Raw genomic sequence first — 19,693 nt, 5'->3', positions numbered from 1 at the left:
TGGTCTTCCTGGTGAACTACAAGTATCAGAAATCAGAGAATGAGCAGAGACATGCTGGTACTTGTAGTCCCTATACTGGGTGCACCTCCTGGGTAACTAAAAGAACTATGAAGCCTAGAATCAGATAAGACGTGCTGGTACTTGTAGTCTCCCTGCACTGGGTGCTATCCCTGGTGAACTACAAGTATCAGGAATCCCAGAATGAGCTGAGACATGCCGGCACCTGTAATCCCGTGTACTGGGGTGGTGCTCCAGAGGAACTGCCAGGTGTCCCCATGCAGGTGCGGGGGCTCCTACTTACCTGTGCAGGGGTCCAGCGGCCGGTGGTGCCCGCTCCGGGTGTCCGGGTGTGTGCGGAGGGCAGAGCTCCGAGCCCCGTGTGATCCGCTCCTTGCACTCAGCACTCAGGCTCCGCCCCCGTCACTCAGTCACCGAAGACACGCCCCCTCCCCGGCTCTTAAAGGGGCACTCACCGCCGTTACAGACACGCCTGCTCATTAAAGGGACAGTCACCTTTCTGGATACTGTCACTGCCCTTAAATGAAATCCTTATTCTACCCTGGCCCTCTATATAAATACTCCAGCATTATCTGCCTGGGCATCCAGCACCGGGCACACCTGCCAACATTCCTACTACATTAGTCTCCAACCTGTGAGACTACAACTCCCAGCATAATAATATGCAGATAAAAATGGGTGTTACATGGGCGTGGCCACGAGGTGCAGTGCACCCACCCATGCCCAGCACCTCATAATCATCCATGATTAACTAGCTGCTAGCCACTCCTCTCCTGAGGGTGCACTGAACCCCATGGTCACGCCCACTGTGCACCAAAATGCTAATTTACATAAAAGTTAACTTTTTCTTTATTCAGGAAACGCATGTTAATTTTGCAAGGCCAGAAGTTCATCTTTAACCTCCATTTATGTTTATAACCTGAGCCCATCCCTGGATCATCCATGTTTAAAGGGATTGTCTGTAGCTTGAAAAACATTCAGAAAACTCCACCAACTAAGCTCTATTCATTTCTATACAACTGAGCCGGAATACCGGCACAAGCCATGGTCGGGTGTGGCGCTGTTTTTCGAAGAAAGCAGATATGGTTTTCAACCTCAGGACACCTTTAAATAAGTTTGGTGCAGGCCAAGGCATTCTGTTAGACTGATTCAGAATGACTCTAAAAGCACCACCCCTTGGACTTTAAAAGCTCCACCTCCTGGACTTTGTAGACTTCCAAATATCAAATCTCCCCAGTCATAGAGTATGGATTCTGGAAAATTTGGTTGACAACATGGGAGAAGTAAGGGCGGCCATATGACTTGGGAGTTATAAATCAGACTAGTTATACTATAATTTATGTCTCTCGTCTGAAAATTCAGCATTACTGAAAGATTTTTGTTGTTCAGGATTCTGGTAGCGTTCTTTATGGGATTGAGAACTTGTCTACAGGGCTTAATTTATCAAAACAGTAACATGGGCTCCGTAGCTTATAGCAACCAATCACAGAGAAGCTTTCACTGCTCAAAGTAGTCTGGCAAAATGAAAGCTGACCTCTGATTGGTCGCTATGGACTACAAAGTTAATCTCGGCCTATAATGTACACAATCCAAATAAAGCATAATGAAAGACGCCAGCAGCTGCCATTTTGCCATTAAATATTAATGTTTGAAAATGTCCACGAAAAGTTGAGTGCCCATGTCAGGAAAAGGGTGTGATACACCCTAAAATGGGTGTGGTTTACAGAAGGACGCCACTCAAAAAAAGTCAGGGGGTACCAGTGTCCGTCCCTAAATTTGACAAGTAAACCTTCTACAGTATTCCCATAACATACATACAACATACATATGAGATGTTTCCTTGCATGGCAGCTTAAATACAGCCACTCTGTATTGTAATTGCATCTATAATGGCAGCTTAGATACAGAAACTCACATCTTTATATCACAGATATGAGGGCTTAGATACAGTAGTTCAGGTCAATATATGATAGATACTTCTGTATCTGTAACTTCTGTATCTTAGATAAAGCAGCTTCGTATAGCTGATACCTCTATACAATGAGAGCTTAGATACAGCCTCTCAGCATGCATGATAATTGCATCTATAATGGCAGCTTAGATACAGCAGCTCAGCTCTTTATATCACAGATAAGGTAAAATTTATCCCAACTTGTGCGCATAAAAACAGGTGTACAAGCCGTGATTTAATCTCAATTTCTGGCGCCAGCAATTTCCCGGACCATCTACGCCGGTTTGGTGGTGGTTTGGGGTGGCATGGGGCATTCCTGCCACTCACCTGCCCACTGCTGTCTATTGCTCAATTCTACACCGGGTTAGACATGGCGTAGAAGTGCACCTCGTCACCATGCTGCCGCCGGCTGGGTCGGAGGCACTGTCATATACTGTCGCAATTAGCGTTAGCCTATAATAAAAGTGCCCCATACATCTATAATGGCAGCTCAGCTCTATATATGGTAGATAACTCAATAATGGCAGCTTAGATACAGCATATTAGCTCTGTGTATGGTTGATATGTGTATAGTTTCATTTCAGTTCTATGTATAGGACATATCTTTTAAATGGCAGCTTAGATACAGCAGCTCAGCTCTATGTATAATACATACACAATGTACAGCAGCTAAGCTCTATATATATGCATAAAATAGATGTCACTTGTATACAGTGAGACATAATTACTCTCCAGTTACATCTAGTGACTTCTTCTGCAAAAGTAGTGCTGAGAATTGGGTAAAATCTCCATTTTGCGGGTAAAGGGGTTTTGGCTATGTCATGGGCAATGGCGGAAAGGGCGCGTTTTGGCCTGAAAATTTCACGGAGCACACAGCAAACCAATATCCCGCTACTCAAATCCAAAGTATTGTGACAAGTATAAAGGTTAATGATCTCTAGACAGGGGAGGGGGACATATGTGGAAAACAGGGGGGAGGATTTTGGTATATAGGCCCAATCAAAATTACAACCACTGCGACCCCTATAGTTGCACCACTGAGTATAGACTTATAAGGTCTCTACCGATTGTCATGATGAGGGACAGGTATAAAAATATATTGCGATTGGTCCTAGGAAGCGAGGGAAAGGGTTAACATGAATAGGATTGCATATATATGATCACACCCCTGGTAATATGGCATAGATGATCTCAGGCTGGCGCTGTGTATGGTGACCTTGATGTGGTGACCTTGGAGTGCGGCGTGATGATACAATGGCCGTGTTTTCACTTCAAGCTGCCAAAAATGTTCTATATAATCCCCATTGTCTTCTGGGAAATCTGATCCTTCCTACGAACGGAGGAACAATCGTGACGTGAATGTTCTGAACGCAACGTTTACCGCCAACATTGTTGCGCAGACACAGATACTGATGCGGGAGGTGTGTGACCTGATACTAACATCAAGGCTGCTGCCTCATCCACACCTGCAGCAAGCAGACCGTGAAAATAAAAAATCAGTCCTTACATCTGTAAAATGGTAAAAATTTGCTACAGTCGTTGTCTGCCCATCACTTGCAGGCCAAAAATGTCAAAATGTTATGTCAATGTAACCTATGCCCACATAATGCCAACCACTGCACCATGACCATGCTAGAACAGCACCATAGCAGTGCCATAATAGCGCCAGGGTTGGTCTTATACTGGGTGGGGCTGTGTGTGGTACCTATCATTAGCTCAATTGTCTCTCATACAGCATTTCCCAAATAATTCTTCTATACAGTACCATATATAATGATACTGAAATTACATATATTACCTTAATACAACCAGCATGCAGTACTCGGATAATAACACTATATAGTGCTTATTAATAATACACCTGTATAGTGCTCAAATAACATCAACATACAGTGCTCAGATAATACCACTATGTAGTGCTTATAAATAATAACAACATACAGTGCTCAGATTATACCACTATGTAGTGCTTATAAATAATAAAAACATACAGTGCTCAGATTATACCACTATGTAGTGCTTATAAATAATAACAACATAGAGTGCTCAGATTATATACCACTATGTAGTGCTTATAAATAATAACAACATACAGTGCTCAGATTATACCACTATGTAGTGCTTATAAATAATAACAACATACAGTGCTCAGATTATACCACTATGTAGTGCTTATAAATAATAACAACATACAGTGCTCTGATTATACCATTATGTAGTGCTTATAAATAATAACAACATACAGTACTCAGATTATACCACTATGTAGTGCTTATAAATAATAACAACATACAGTGCTCAGATTATACCACTATGTAGTGCTTATAAATAATAACAACATACAGTGCTCAGATTATACCACTATGTAGTGCTTATAAATAATAACAACATACAGTGCTCAGATTATACCACTATGTAGTGCTTATAAATAATAACAACATACAGTGCTCAGATGATACCACTATGTAGTGCTTATTAATAACGCCAACATACAGTGCAAAGATAATACAAAAAGATTAGGAAAGCTATCAGCAGGATGAAGGATTGTAAACTGAGCACACTTACATACTGGCGTGTGCCCCCTCTGGCAGGATCTGCTCTTCTTTTAGCTTCTTATGCCCTTGATTTTACAAAAATCATGATTTTTCAAAATTATGCAAATGAGCCTGAGGGTTCGGACTTAATTAACAGCTATGTAGCTTGGAGCCCCACTGGCTCGTTTGCATACATTTTTTGAATTTTCTTGTGCAAACAAGGGCATTAGAAGGTAAAGGAAGAGCAGATCCTGCCAGAGGGGACGCACACCAACATGTAAGTATGCTTGGTTTACAAACCTTTATCCTGGTGGTAGATATCCGTTAAATAAAACCAACCTACAAGAAAGAACCATACGTAGATGTTACCCTCATGGGCACACAGTAGGTATGTACAGACCAGCCTTATTATTGGGCTTTCTGGTACTTGTAGTGCCTCCCGCTCCTATAGATTGGCGCCATTGCTTGTTATTATAAAGCTCAATGATATGAAACACCTCCCGCTGATTGATGAGCTCAATATATGAGGGGCCCCTGTGCGGAGACCATGGCTCGGGGCGGCACTATTTCCAGTGGAGCATTGTATTGTAAACTCATTACACACATAATGTCTCCTGAGAGGGTGCGCTGGCATATGGTACCCGCTAGCACAAAGACAATCCTCCCATAATACACCGCTCCGCAAGACAAATCTGAAGATGAAAACTGGAGACATAGATAAAACATTAATCTCCTGAAATACTCTGCGCTGCTGGAAGATGGATACTGGAGACATGGATGTAACATGGGAGAAATACTGCACATCCCCCTCCTGAAATACTCTGCGCTGCTGGAAGATGAGTACTGGAGACATAGATAAAACATGGGAGAAATAATGCACACCCCCTCCTGAAATACTCTGCGCTGCTGGAAGATGAATACTGGAGACACCGATAAAACATAGGAGAAATACTGCACGTCCCCCTCCTGAAATACTCTGCGCTGCTGGAAGATGAATACTGGAGACACAGACAAAACATGGGAGAAATAATGCACAATCAACTCTTGAAATACTCTGCACTGCTGGAAGATGAATAATGGAGACATAGATAAAACATGGGAGAAATACTCTACAAACCCCATCCTGAAATACTCTGCGCTGCTGGAAGATGAATAATGGAGACATAGATAAAACATGGGGAGAAATACTCTACAAACCCCATCCTGAAATACTCTGCGCTGCTTGAAGATCCTGTTTTCTCCATATGTAACTCTCAGCCTGTAAACTATCTTTACACTGTCTTCTCCTGAAATACTCTGTGCTGCTGTGTACTACATACCATCCTCCCAGGCATATGCAGCCAGGGCCCTGTGAGCACTGACATCTACAAATACACTGTACTCCTGTAATAGATGTAGTGTCCTCCCCTGAAATACTCTGTGCTGCTGTGTACTACATACCATCCTCCCAGGCATATGCAGCCAGGGCCCTGTGAACACTGACATCCACAAATACACTGTACTCCTGTAATAGATGTAGTGTCCTCCCCTGAAATACTCTGTGCTGCTGTGTACTACATACCATCCTCCCAGGCATATGCAGCCAGGGCCCTGTGAGCACTGACATCCACAAATACACTGAACTCCTGTAATAGATGTACTGCCCTCCCCTGAAATACTCTGTGCTGCTGAGTACTACATACCATCCTCCCAGGCATATGCAGCCAGGGCCCTGTGAGCACTGACATCTACAAATACACTGTACTCCTGTAATAGATGTACTGCCCTCCCCTGAAATACTCTGTGCTGCTGTGTACTACATACCATCCTCCCAGGCATATGCAGCCAGGGCCCTGTGAGCACTGACATCTACAAATACACTGTACTCCTGTAATAGATGTAGTGTCCTCCCCTGAAATACTCTGTGCTGCTGTGTACTACATACCATCCTCCCAGGCATATGCAGCCAGGGCCCTGTGAGCACTGACATCCACAAATACACTGTACTCCTGTAATAGATGTACTGCCCTCCCCTGAAATACTCTGTGCTGCTGTGTACTACATACCATCCTCCCAGGCATATGCAGCCAGGGCCCTGTGAGCACTGACATCCACAAATACACTGTACTCCTGTAATAGATGTAGTGTCCTCCCCTGAAATACTCTGTGCTGCTGTGCACTACATACCATCCTCCCAGGCATATGCAGCCAGGGCCCTGTGAGCACTGACATCCACAAATACACTGTACTCCTGTAATAGATGTAGTGTCCTCCCCTGAAATACTCTGTGCTGCTGTGTACTACATACCATCCTCCCAGGCATATGCAGCCAGGCCCCTGTGAGCACTGACATCTACAAATACACTGTACTCCTGTAATAGATGTACTGCCCTCCCCTGAAATACTCTGTGCTGCTGCGCAATTCAACTCTGAATATTCTACATAAACTCTAGTTTGTGAACTTCAATACTCCTAAAATCCTCTGTGCTGCTGTGAACACTCTTTGGAGAGATGCTAAAAGATGTTGTATTTTGCGGGGGTGCAGTCCTTTCCTAAAATCCTCTGTGCTGCCATCCACATGTAGGAAACACCTTATATGGTAGATTAGGCAGAGATCCTATAAGCACAATGTGACTGCTTCTTACAGTGTGTATGGCCTCATGTGTCCCCCACATCCAAGGCGGCTGCTGATTATTTGCCGCCCCCCTTAGTCCCGGCTCTGTTAATCAGCCCGCGACACCTTGCAGTGCGGCACCACTAATGCTGATCTCATGTGTGACATCCATTGTTGGAGTGACTCAGCTTCACTAATGGATGAAAATTGTCTATATTCATTGATTCAAGTGGGAATAGCGGCCCTGAGCCCATCACAGGGGCATTATATAATCAATAATAGGGGAGGCACTGATTCACTGCAAGTGATGGACCCCACAAGTGACTCAAGTGCCATCACCAATGATCAATATGGCAAAGACATCCTCATCCTCCCACCTGGCATCGACTCATGTAGCACTTACTTTGAAGCCAAGGTGTAAGAATATTAAATAATCTGCAACCTTTATTCACCACTAGGGGGAGCTTTCTATATACAGATTATACAATCAACACTAGGGCTGCTCCTCCCATACAGATTATACAGCCACTACTAGAGGGAGCTCACTACATACAGATTATACAGCCACTACTAGAGGGAGCTCACTACATACAGATTATACAGCGACCACTAGGGGGAACTCCCTACATACAGATTATACACCCACCACTAGGGGGAGCTCACTACATACAGATTATACAGTCACCACTAGGAGGAGCACACTACATACAGATTATACAGCTACCACTAGGAGGAGCTCACTACATACAGATTATACAGTCACCACTAGAGGGAGCTCACTACATACAGATTATACACCACCACTAGGGGGAGCTCACTACATACAGATTATACACCACCACTAGGGGGAGCTCACTACATACAGATTATACAGCCACCACTAGGGGGAGCTCACTACATACAGATTATACAGTCACCACTAGAGGGAGCTCACTACATGCACATTATACATCACCACTAGGGGGAGCTCACTACATACAGATTATACACCACCACTAGGGAGAGCTCACTACATATAGATTATACAGCCACTACTAGAGGGAGCTCACTACATACAGATTATACAGCCACCCGTAGGAGGAGCTCACTACATACAGATTATACGCCACCACTAGGAGGAGCTCACTACATACAGATTATACAGCCACCCGTAGGAGGAGCTCACTACATACAGATTATACACCACCACTAGGGGGAGCTCACTACATACATATTATACACCACCACTAGAAGGAGCTCACTACATACAGATTATACACCACCACTAGAAGGAGCTCACTACATACAGATTATACACCACCACTAGGGGGAGCTCAAATCCCAAGAAGTATGCTTTATAACCTTCTTCCCTATAAGTAGCAATGTATTGAAGAAATATCTAAAATTTTTAGATATTCTTAGATAGCTCTATAATGGTTTCTAGAGATATAATGCTAAATATCTCTAGATTGGCAGCTTAGATACAGCAGCTCAATGATACATATGGTGGATCCCTCTAAATTGGCAGTTTAGATACAGCAGATCTATTTATGGACAGTTTGAAATGCTCCATATTTGATAGGATGTTTCATGTGGACGTGATGTTATTTTCAGGGACCATATTGCTAATGGTTTAAGGGAATGGGCAGGTTCCCTTTAAGCAGGTCAGTAAAGTGTGTTTTATGTTTATAATTCTGGGATTCCCCTTTAATGATACCTTATGCTAATATCTGCATACCTGCACGGGGACGTGTACAAACAGATCGGACGATGAAGCTAAATGAGAAATGCTGCTTGTTCTAGAATGTCAAGATATCTCAAGGAAAGGCTGTGCCAAAATTGGGGAGTCAGGGGTTGAGGTCTGTTCATTACATAAGTTTTACTGGTGATATCATCCCTTTAAAGGAAAGGTATCAGGTATTGTCCCTGGTGAGAATTGTAATCAGACCTTTGTGTATGTTGTTAGTAGCAGCAGGACTGTGATATATGGATTTATAGTTCAGGATTGAAGCTTCTCCAAGTGCACTGAGGAACGTGTCCTCACACTGCTGTGCTCTGTGCTCTCTGCAGCCATCATTCGATATATTACATGAAGAGATTGTGCCCCCCGGTATCCGCCAGATCTATCAGGAGGCTTTAGCCAACAGATAAATTCGGGCAAGTGGCAGCACCTGATGTACAATAACGCAATAGTGGGCAGGTGTAGGGCAGCAACTGGTGCTAAATGAGTCCCATGGTCGCACCTACTGACAGGTTCCCTTTAAAGGAGCATTATGGGGCAGATTTACTTACCCGGTCCATTCGCGATCCAGCGGCGCGTTCTCTGCACAGGATTCGGGTCCGGACGGGATTTATGAATGTAGTTCCTCCGCCGTCCACCAGGTGGCACTGCTGCGCTGAAAGTCATCTCAACGCGCCGGAATGCACCACCTCGGACCAGGTGAAGGTAAGCGCTTCGCAAGCGACACTTTTTCGGTTTTTAAATGCGGCAGTTTTTCCGAATCCGTCGGGTTTTCGTTCGGCCACGCCCCCGATTTCCGTCGCGCGCATGCCGGCGCCGATGCGCCACAATCCGATCGCGTGCGCCACAATCCCGGGGCAATTCAGGTACAATCGGCGCAAATCGGAAATATTCGGGTAACACGTCGGGAAAACGCGAATCGGGCCCTTAGTAAATGACCCCCTATGTGTTGTTAGAATGGAGGAAGCCGCTGTCTGTCTGATCCTCCAGTTATGATACACCTCTTCTATATTAATCAGTGTTCTGTGAACCATTAATACTGGAGACTAATTAATATGCTGCGTCCCCCCCGACCTCCAGTCATATCATGGCTGCCAGCATCACATCCAGCTCCGAATATCCATCAGATGAGTAGAAATTGTCCATCAGTGACGTCCACTCCGAGACACTGAGAACATTAAAGGGATATTCCCATTTCAGCAAATAAATTTTATCATTTGTATAATGAAAAGTTATACAGTTTTCCAATACATCAATTCCTCACAGTTTTCTAGATCTCTGCTTGCTGTCAATCTATAGAAAGCTTCATTGCTTATTTCCAGTGGACAAATATAGCGACACAACTGCACGGCTCGTTATAACACACTACTCTGATTACTCTGAGATACTAACAAGCTGTGCACCTGTGTGACATCACACAATCAGGGATATAACGAGCCGTGCACCTGTATGACATCACACAACCTGGGATATAACAAGCTGTGCACCTGTGTGACATCACACAATCAGGGATATAACGAGCCGTGCACCTGTATGACATCACACAACCTGGGATATAACAAGCTGTGCACCTGTGTGACATCACACAACCTGGGATATAACAAGCCGTGCACCTGTGTGACATCATACAATCAGGGATATAGCAAGCCGTGCACCTGTGTGACATCATACAATCAGGGATATAACAAGCCGTGCACCTGTGTGACATCACTATAACGAGCCGTGCACCTGTATGACATCACACAACCTGGGATATAACAAGCCGTGCACCTGTGTGACATCACACAATCAGGGATATAACGAGCCGTGCACCTGTATGACATCACACAACCTGGGATATAACAAGCTGTGCACCTGTGTGACATCACACAACCTGGGATATAACAAGCCGTGCACCTGTGTGACATCATACAATCAGGGATATAGCAAGCCGTGCACCTGTGTGACATCATACAATCAGGGATATAACAAGCCGTGCACCTGTGTGACATCATACAATCAGGGATATAACGAGCCGTGCACCTGTGTGACATCACACAATCAGGGATATAACGAGCCGTGCACCTGTGTGACATCACACAATCAGGGATATAACGAGCCGTGCACCTGTGTGACATCACACAATCAGGGATATAACGAGCCGTGCACCTGTGTGACATCACACAATCAGGGATATAACGAGCCGTGCACCTGTGTGACATCACACAATCAGGGATATAACGAGCCGTGCACCTGTGTGACATCACACACACAGGTTTCTGTCCACTGGAAGTAAACATAGAAGCTTTCTATAGAATGACAGCCTCTATAGCAGACAGCAGATCTAGAAAACAGTGAGGAATTGATACAGAAAGTATATTGGAAATATGTATAATTTTTCATCATGCAAACAACAACATTAATTTCCCGAAATGAGAACACCCCTTTATATAAGAGCAACAAAATATCCTCTCTACACTGCTGAACTGAGAAGATCTATCTATCTCATATGTATCTATCTATCTATCTCATATCTATCTATCTATCTATCTATCTATCTATCTATCTATCTCATATGTATCTATCTATCTATCTATCTCATATCTATCTATCTATCTATCTATCTCCTATCTATCTATCTATCTATCTATCTCATATCTATCTATCTATCTATCTATCTCATATATATATATATCTATCTATCTCCTATCTATCTATCTCATATATATATATATATATATCTATCTCCTATCTATCTATCTATCTCCTATCTATCTATCTATCTATCTATCTCATATGTATCTATCTATCTCATATCTATCTATCTATCTATCTATCTATCTATCTATCTATCTATCTCCTATCTATCTATCTCATATCTATCTCCTATCTATCTATCTATCTATCTCATATGTATCTATCTATCTATCTATCTATCTATCTCATATCTATCTCATATGTATCTATCTATCTATGTTTCTATCTCATATCTATCTATCTATCTCATATATATCTATATATCTATCTCATATCTATCTATCTATCTATCTATCTATCTATCTATCTCATATCTATCTATATATCTCATATCTATCTATCTATCTATCTATCTATCTCATATCTATCTATCTATCTATCTATCTATCTATCTATCTATCTATCTATCTCATATCTATAAATCTATCTATCTATCTCTTTCAATCTATCTATCTCTTTCTATCTATCTATCTCCTATCTATCTATCTATCTATCTATCTATCTATCTATCTCATATCTATCTATCTATCTCATATCTATCTATCTATCTCATATCTATAAATCTATCTATCTCTTTCAATCTATCTATCTCTTTCTTTCTATCTATCTATCTCCTATCTATCTATCTCATATCTATCTATCTATCTATCTATCTATCTATCTATCTATCTATCTATCTATCTATCTCTTTCTATCACTCCCCAGTAGGTAACACTGTCAGTTCTCTGAAGTAAAATAAACAGACAAGGTGGATTTATTCCATCTGCTACGATTCAGTTCAGTAACTGGAACCGTTCTTAAGCTTTCCGGTTCCAGTTTGTGAACTGAAACGCTGTACATTGAATAAATCCATCCTGAAGATAGATGTGAGGTAGAGATATATATTCTGAGGAGACTACATGGAAACAATGGGGGTCATTTACTAAGGGCCCGATTCGCGTTTTCCCGACGTGTTACCCGAATATTTCCGACTTGCGCCGATTGTACCTGAATTGCTCCGGGTTTTTGGCACACACGATCGGATTGTGGTGCATCGGCACCGGCATGCGCGCGACGGAAATCGGGGGGCGTGGCCGAACGAAATCCCGACGGATTCGGAAAAACCTCTGCATTTAAAAAAAAATTGTGTCACGAAAATTTCACGAAATTCCACCCACCTGGTGGACGTCGGAGGAACTGCTTTGATGAATCCCGGCCGGACCCGAATCCAGCGCAGAGAACACCCCGCTGGATCGCGAACGGACCGGGTAAGTAAATCTGCCCCAATCTATCTATCTATCTATCTATCTATCTATCTATCTATCTATCTCATATCTATCTATCTATCTATCTATCTATCTCATATCTATCTATCTATCTATCTATCTATCTATTTCATATCTCATATCTTTCTTTCTATCTACCGTATCTAAAAAATTCAAATAAATGAGCAGAACACCAGTAATTCAAGCTGAAAAAATAACTGGGTGAACTTTATTCTATAGCGAAAGCAACGTTTCGACTCCAAACAGTGAGCTTTTCTCAAGCTCATCTATGTATCACGGTGCGGACTGGCCGTGTAACCCATCAGGACAAATCCCGGTGGGATGACTGATCTTAGGCTGGTCGGGGGTCTCGGGGGGCGCCCTGCACATACATAATCAAAGAATTGTACCTGCGCCCTATAGCATTTAAAGCCCCGGTCACAATTCTTCAAAGAAAAGACAGTTGTTGAAGCAACACAAGAGCGCCCGCCTAATAACATGTAATAATATGACAAGGGATATAACTAGCCATGCACCTGTATGACATCACATGACCAGGAATATTACAAGCTGTGCACCTGTATGACATCACATGACCAGGGATATTACAAGCTGTGCACCTGTATGACATCACATGACCAGGATATAACTAGCCATGCACCTGTGTGACATCACATGACAAGGAATATTACAAGCTGTGCACCTGTATGACATCCCATGACCAGGATATAACTAGCCATGCACCTGTGTGACATCACATGACAAGGAATATTACAAGCTGTGCACCTGTATGACATCCCATGACCAGGATATAACTAGCCATGCACCTGTATGACATCACATGACCAGGAATATTACAAGCTGTGCACCTGTATGACATCACATGACCAGGAATATTACAAGCTGTGCACATGTATGACATCCCATGACCAGGATATAACTAGCCATGCACCTGTATGACATCACATGACCAGGAATATTACAAGCTGTGCAACTGTATGACATTACATGACCAGGATATAACTAGCCATGCACCTGTGTGACATCACATGACCAGGGATATAAATAGCCGCGCTCCATTTTGACATCATATAAGCAGGGATATATAACGAGATGTGCACCTGTGTGACATCACATGGCCAGGGATATAACGAGCCGTGCACCTGTTCTACCATCACAAGACCAGGAATATAACAAGCTGTGCACCCGTGTGACATCACATGACCACTTTGTAGTAAACTACGAAGCTTCCTAAAAAAATATAGAAAATCGTGAGGAATTGATGCTTTAATATTGAATATATAGCAATATGAACGATTATATACAACATTAGGAATTTTTTTTAAAAAAATCATAACGCGTGAAGATAACACTGTTATGTAAGTGTGCAACACTATCAGATCGAATTGGAGAAGTGATAAAAACTGTGTTACCTGTAACCACCACTAGGTGGACCACAGGAGTCTTCTGCATACTAGGGCTGAGCTATTCATCTTTTAAAGACTGAAACCTAACGTATTTTGCACCAAAAAACTACGTTAAGCCACATTTCAGGCTTAAGGCTCAAGTTTTCAGGCACTTTGGGGCATATTCACTAAAAATTAGACAGTTCAACGTGAGACTAGACAGTCTTGATCTATGCCAGATTCTTCCTCCCCGCTGTGATAAATCTGGTGCAGTATACAACGGTCTAGCCCAACTTTGCTTCACTGTCTAACTTCTCACCCCTTTTGATAAATCTGCCCCAGTGTGTTTGTGTAGATTTCTACACTTGTATAACTTAAGCTTGTGAGCTCCCCCTAGTGGTGATTACAAGGTAGCAACATTTGTATCATTTAATTCCATGACTTTGCAGGGGGTTTGGAGCAATGTATCAGAGATTTAACTACTGTGTTTTAGGACAGGCTTCAAGGCAGAGGTCTCGGCTAAGGACAAGACATCAGCTGGTGGCTGGTTATTCCGGTCTTCGCTGGGGTCCGTGAAGCTTTTAAGCGCGAGAGATTTACTGCAGAGGAATGGACGTATCTCTTCCCGCCACAGAGGCAGAATGAGTGAAATGAAGTGCTCTTTCATTTCATTTAGCGGAGCATCTGGCCGCACAGTAATCCCATTAGCCCGGGTGCGCGCCATTGTTCTGGCTTATGTCATCCCGTACGGATGAGGAGAGATCATCCCTGACCCCAACAAAACCACATCTTCTACAACACGTTCCATCTCCATCAGACTGGTAAAAGTATGACCATGACCAGAGATAACAGAGCATCAGTTCCATATCACTGCCCATAGGGGGCAGCAAAGAGCCAACAGTCCTCAGTCTAAAATCTGCCCTATGATCCCTTACAGAGCCCAGCTAGTCAGTCATATAGGGATGGGGCCAAACTGCACACTCATTTCAGGAACATACCGCTTTGATTGTGACTGTAGACTTTTGATCGCAGCTTTGGTTGTAACTAGAGAAAACAAAGCATAGTTATACATGTGAAATATTATGGATAGTGAGATTATATTTTGAAATTTTGAAAAATTATTGCAAGTCCATGTGACGCCTCCGTGATTGACGTGGAATAACTTGTCAACATATTTATTTATAGCATTTCACTTTATACCGCACAATGTCATCTTCCATCGCCTCCATACTGCCCTCCGCCTACCACACAGTCCAATCCTATACATCAGTCTCCCTATAACGAACAGGCCTGGAGCATCATACAGCCCCCAGCACAACGAGACGCTTCATAACAAGACATTATAGAAATAGTAAGTGGTGGGAGACGATGAGCATCATGACCTACATACCGCCAACCAGCGCCGCGACTACAGGAATACCGCACATGGACGTGGCATGTAATGACTGTGCTAATAGGGAAGTATTATAGTAGTTATATTCCTGTACATAGGGGGCAGTATTATAGTAGTTATATTCTTGTACATAGGGAGCAGTATTATAGTAGTTATATTCTTGTACATAGGGGGCAGTATTATAGTAGTTATATTCCTGTACATAGGGGGCAGTATTATAGTAGTTATATTCTTGTACATAGGGGGCAGTATTATAGTAGTTATATTCTTGTACATAGGGGGCAGTGTTATAGTAGTTGTATTCTTGTACATAGGGGGCAGTATTATAGTAGTTATATTCCTGTACATAGGGGGCAGTATTATAGTAGTTATATTCCTGTACATAGGGGGCAGTATTATAGTAGTTATATTCTTGTACATAGGGAGCAGTATTATAGTAGTTATATTCTTGTACATAGGGGGCAGTATTATAGTAGTTATATTCCTGTACATAGGGGGCAGTATTATAGTAGTTATATTCTTGTACATAGGGGGCAGTATTATAGTAGTTATATTCTTGTACATAGGGGGCAGTATTATAGTAGTTATATTCCTGTACATAGGGGCAGTATTATAGTAGTTATATTCTTGTACATAGGAAGCAGTATTATAGTAGTTATATTCTTGTACATAGGGGGCAGTATTATAGTAGTTATATTCTTGTACATAGGGGGCAGTATTATAGTAGTTATATTCTTGTACATAGGGGGGAGTATTATAGTAGTTATATTCTTGTACATAGGGGGCAGTATTATAGTAGTTATATTCTTGTACATAGGGGGCAGTATTATAGTAGTTATATTCCTGTACATAGGGGGGAGTATTATAGTAGTTATATTCTTGTACATAGGGGGCAGTATTATAGTAGTTATATTCTTATACATAGGGGGCAGTATTATAAAAGTTATTTTCTTGTACATAGGAAGCAGTATTATAGTAGTTATATTCCTGTACATAGGGGGGAGTATTATAGTAGTTAAATTCTTGTACATAGGAAGCAGTATTATAGTAGTTATATTCTTGTACATAGGGGGCAGTATTATGGTAGTTATATTCTTATACATAGGGGGCAGTATTATAGTAGTTATATTCCTGTACATAGGGGGCAGTATTATAGTAGTTATATTCTTGTACATAGGGGGCAGTATTATAGTAGTTATATTCTTGTACATAGGGGGCAGTATTATAGTAGTTATATTCTTGTACATAGGGGGCAGTATTATAGTAGTTATATTCCTGTACATAGGGGGCAGTATTATAGTAGTTATATTCTTGTACATAGGGGGTAGTATTATAGTAGTTATATTCTTGTACATAGGGGGCAGTATTATAGTAGTTATATTCCTGTACATAGGGGCAGTATTATAGTAGTTATATTCTTGTACATAGGAAGCAGTATTATAGTAGTTATATTCTTGTACATAGGGGGCAGTATTATAGTAGTTATATTCTTGTACATAGGGGGGAGTATTATAGTAGTTATATTCCTGTACATAGGGGGGAGTATTATAGTAGTTATATTCTTGTACATAGGAAGCAGTATTATAGTAGTTATATTCTTATACATAGGGGGCAGTATTATAGTAGTTATTTTCTTGTACATAGGAAGCAGTATTATAGTAGTTATATTCTTGTACATAGGAAGCAGTATTATAGTAGTTATATTCTTGTACATAGGGGGCAGTATTATAGTAGTTATATTTTTGTACATAGGGGGCAGTATTATAGTAGTTATATTCTTGTACATAGGAAGTAGTATTATAGTAGTTATATTCTTGTACATAGGGGGCAGTATTATAGTAGTTATATTCTTGTACATAGGGGGCAGTATTATAGTAGTTATATTCTTGTACATAGGAAGCATTATTACAGTAGTTATATTCCTGTACATAGGGGGCAGTATTATAGTAATTATATTCTTGTACATAGGGGACAATATTACAGTAGTTATATTCTTGTACATAGGGGGCAGTATTATAGTAGTTATAGTCTTGTACATAGGAAGCAGTATTACAGTAGTTATATTCCTGTACATAGGGGGCAGTATTATAGTAATTATATTCTTGTACATAGGGGGCAGTATTATAGTAGTTATATTCCTGTACATAGGGGGCAGTATTATAGTAGTTATATTCTTGTACATAGGGGGCAGTATTATAGTAGTTATATTCTTGTACATAGGGGGCAGTATTATAGTAGTTATATTCTTGTACATAGGAAGCAGAATTATAGTAGTTATATTCTTGTACATAGGGGGCAGTATTATAGTAGTTATATTCTTGTACATAGGGGGCAGTATTATAGTAGTTATATTCTTGTACATAGGGGGCAGTATTATAGTAGTTATATTCCTGTACCTAGGGGGCAGTATTATAGTAGTTATATTCCTGTACATAGGGGGCAGTATTATAGTAGTTATATTCCTGTACATAGGTAGCAGTATTATAGTAGTTATATTCCTGTACATAGGGGGCAGTATTATAGTAGTTATATTCTTGTACATAGGGGGCAGTATTATAGTAGTTATATTCTTGTACATAGGGGGCAGTATTATAGTAGTTATATTCCTGTACATAGGGGGCAGTATTATAGTAGTTATATTCTTGTACATAGGAAGCAGTATTATAGTAGTTATATTCTTGTACATAGGAAGCAGTATTAAAGTAGTTATATTCTTGTACATAGGGGGCAGTATTATAGTAGTTATATTCTTGTACATAGGGGGCAGTATTATAGTAGTTATATTCTTGTACATAGAGGGCAGTATTACAGTAGTTATATTCTTGTACATAGAGGGCAGTATTACAGTAGTTATATTCTTGTACATAGAGGGCAGTATTATAGTAGTTATATTCTTGTACATAGGAAGCAGTATTATAGTAGTTATATTCTTGTACATAGGGGGCAGTATTATAGTAGTTATATTCTTGTACATAGGAAGCAGTATTATAGTAGTTATATTCTTGTACATAGGGGGCAGTATTATAGTAGTTATATTCTTGTACATAGGAAGCAGTATTACAGTAGTTATATTCCTGTACATAGGGGGCAGTATTATAGTAATTATATTCTTGTACATAGGGGACAATATTATAGTAGTTATATTCTTGTACATAGGGGGCAGTATTATAGTAGTTATATTCCTGTACATAGGGGGCAGTATTATAGTAGTTTTATTCCTGTACACAGGGGGCAGTATTATAGTAGTTATATTCCTGTACATAGGGGGCTGTATTATAGTAGTTATATTCTTGTACATAGGGGGCAGTAGTATAGTAGTTATATTCCTGTACATAGGGGGCAGTATTATAGTAGTTATATTCTTGTACATAGGGGGCAGTATTATAGTAGTTATATTCTTGTACATAGGGGGCAGTATTATAGTAGTTATATTCTTGTACATAGGAAGCAGTATTATAGTAGTTATATTCTTGTACATAGGGGGCAGTATTATAGTAGTCATATTCCTGTACATAGGGGGCAATATTATAGTAGTTATATTCTTGTACATAGGGGGCAGTATTATAGTAGTTATATTCTTGTACATAGGGGGCAGTAGTATAGTAGTTATATTCTTGTACATAGGTGGCAGTATTATAGTAGTTATATTCCTGTACATAGGGGGCAGTATTATAGTAGTTATATTCTTGTACATAGGGGGCAGTATTATAGTAGTTATATTCTTGTACATTTGAAGCAGTATTATAGTAGTTATATTCTTGTACATAGGGGGCAGTATTATAGTAGTCATATTCCTGTACATAGGGGGCAATATTATAGTAGTTATATTCTTGTACATAGGGGGCAGTATTATAGTAGTTATATTCTTGTACATAGGGGGCAGTAGTATAGTAGTTATATTCTTGTACATAGGTGGCAGTATTATAGTAGTTATATTCCTGTACATAGGGGGCAGTATTATAGTAGTTATATTCTTGTACATAGGGGGCAGTATTATAGTAGATATATTCTTGTACATAGGGGGCAATATTATAGTAGTTATATTCCTGTACATAGGGGGCAGTATTATAGTAGTTATATTCTTGTACATAGGGGGCA

General features: G+C 40.9%; 1 protein-coding gene across 4 annotated transcripts in view; it reads right to left on the bottom strand.

Moving 5' to 3' along the window:
* The window catches only part of GDPD5 (glycerophosphodiester phosphodiesterase domain containing 5), a 138,065-nt gene that overhangs the window by 111,437 nt on the left and 6,935 nt on the right, over positions 1-19,693 (bottom strand). For 3 of the 4 annotated variants that reach the window (XR_011853002.1, XM_072133891.1, XM_072133894.1), the window contains exon 1: positions 302-439. The exons of the other annotated variant lie outside the window; for it this stretch is intronic. The gene's annotated coding sequence lies outside the window, so the exon portion shown is untranslated. Of the gene's footprint in view, positions 1-301; positions 440-19,693 lie in introns of those variants that run through there. 4 annotated transcript variants of the gene reach the window in all.

This window comes from Engystomops pustulosus, chromosome 2 (genome assembly GCF_040894005.1).
Source record: "Engystomops pustulosus chromosome 2, aEngPut4.maternal, whole genome shotgun sequence".
Lineage (NCBI taxonomy): Eukaryota > Metazoa > Chordata > Amphibia > Anura > Leptodactylidae > Engystomops > Engystomops pustulosus.
Note: the sequence above shows the minus strand (reverse complement) of the source record. Positions and strands in the feature narration are given on the sequence as shown.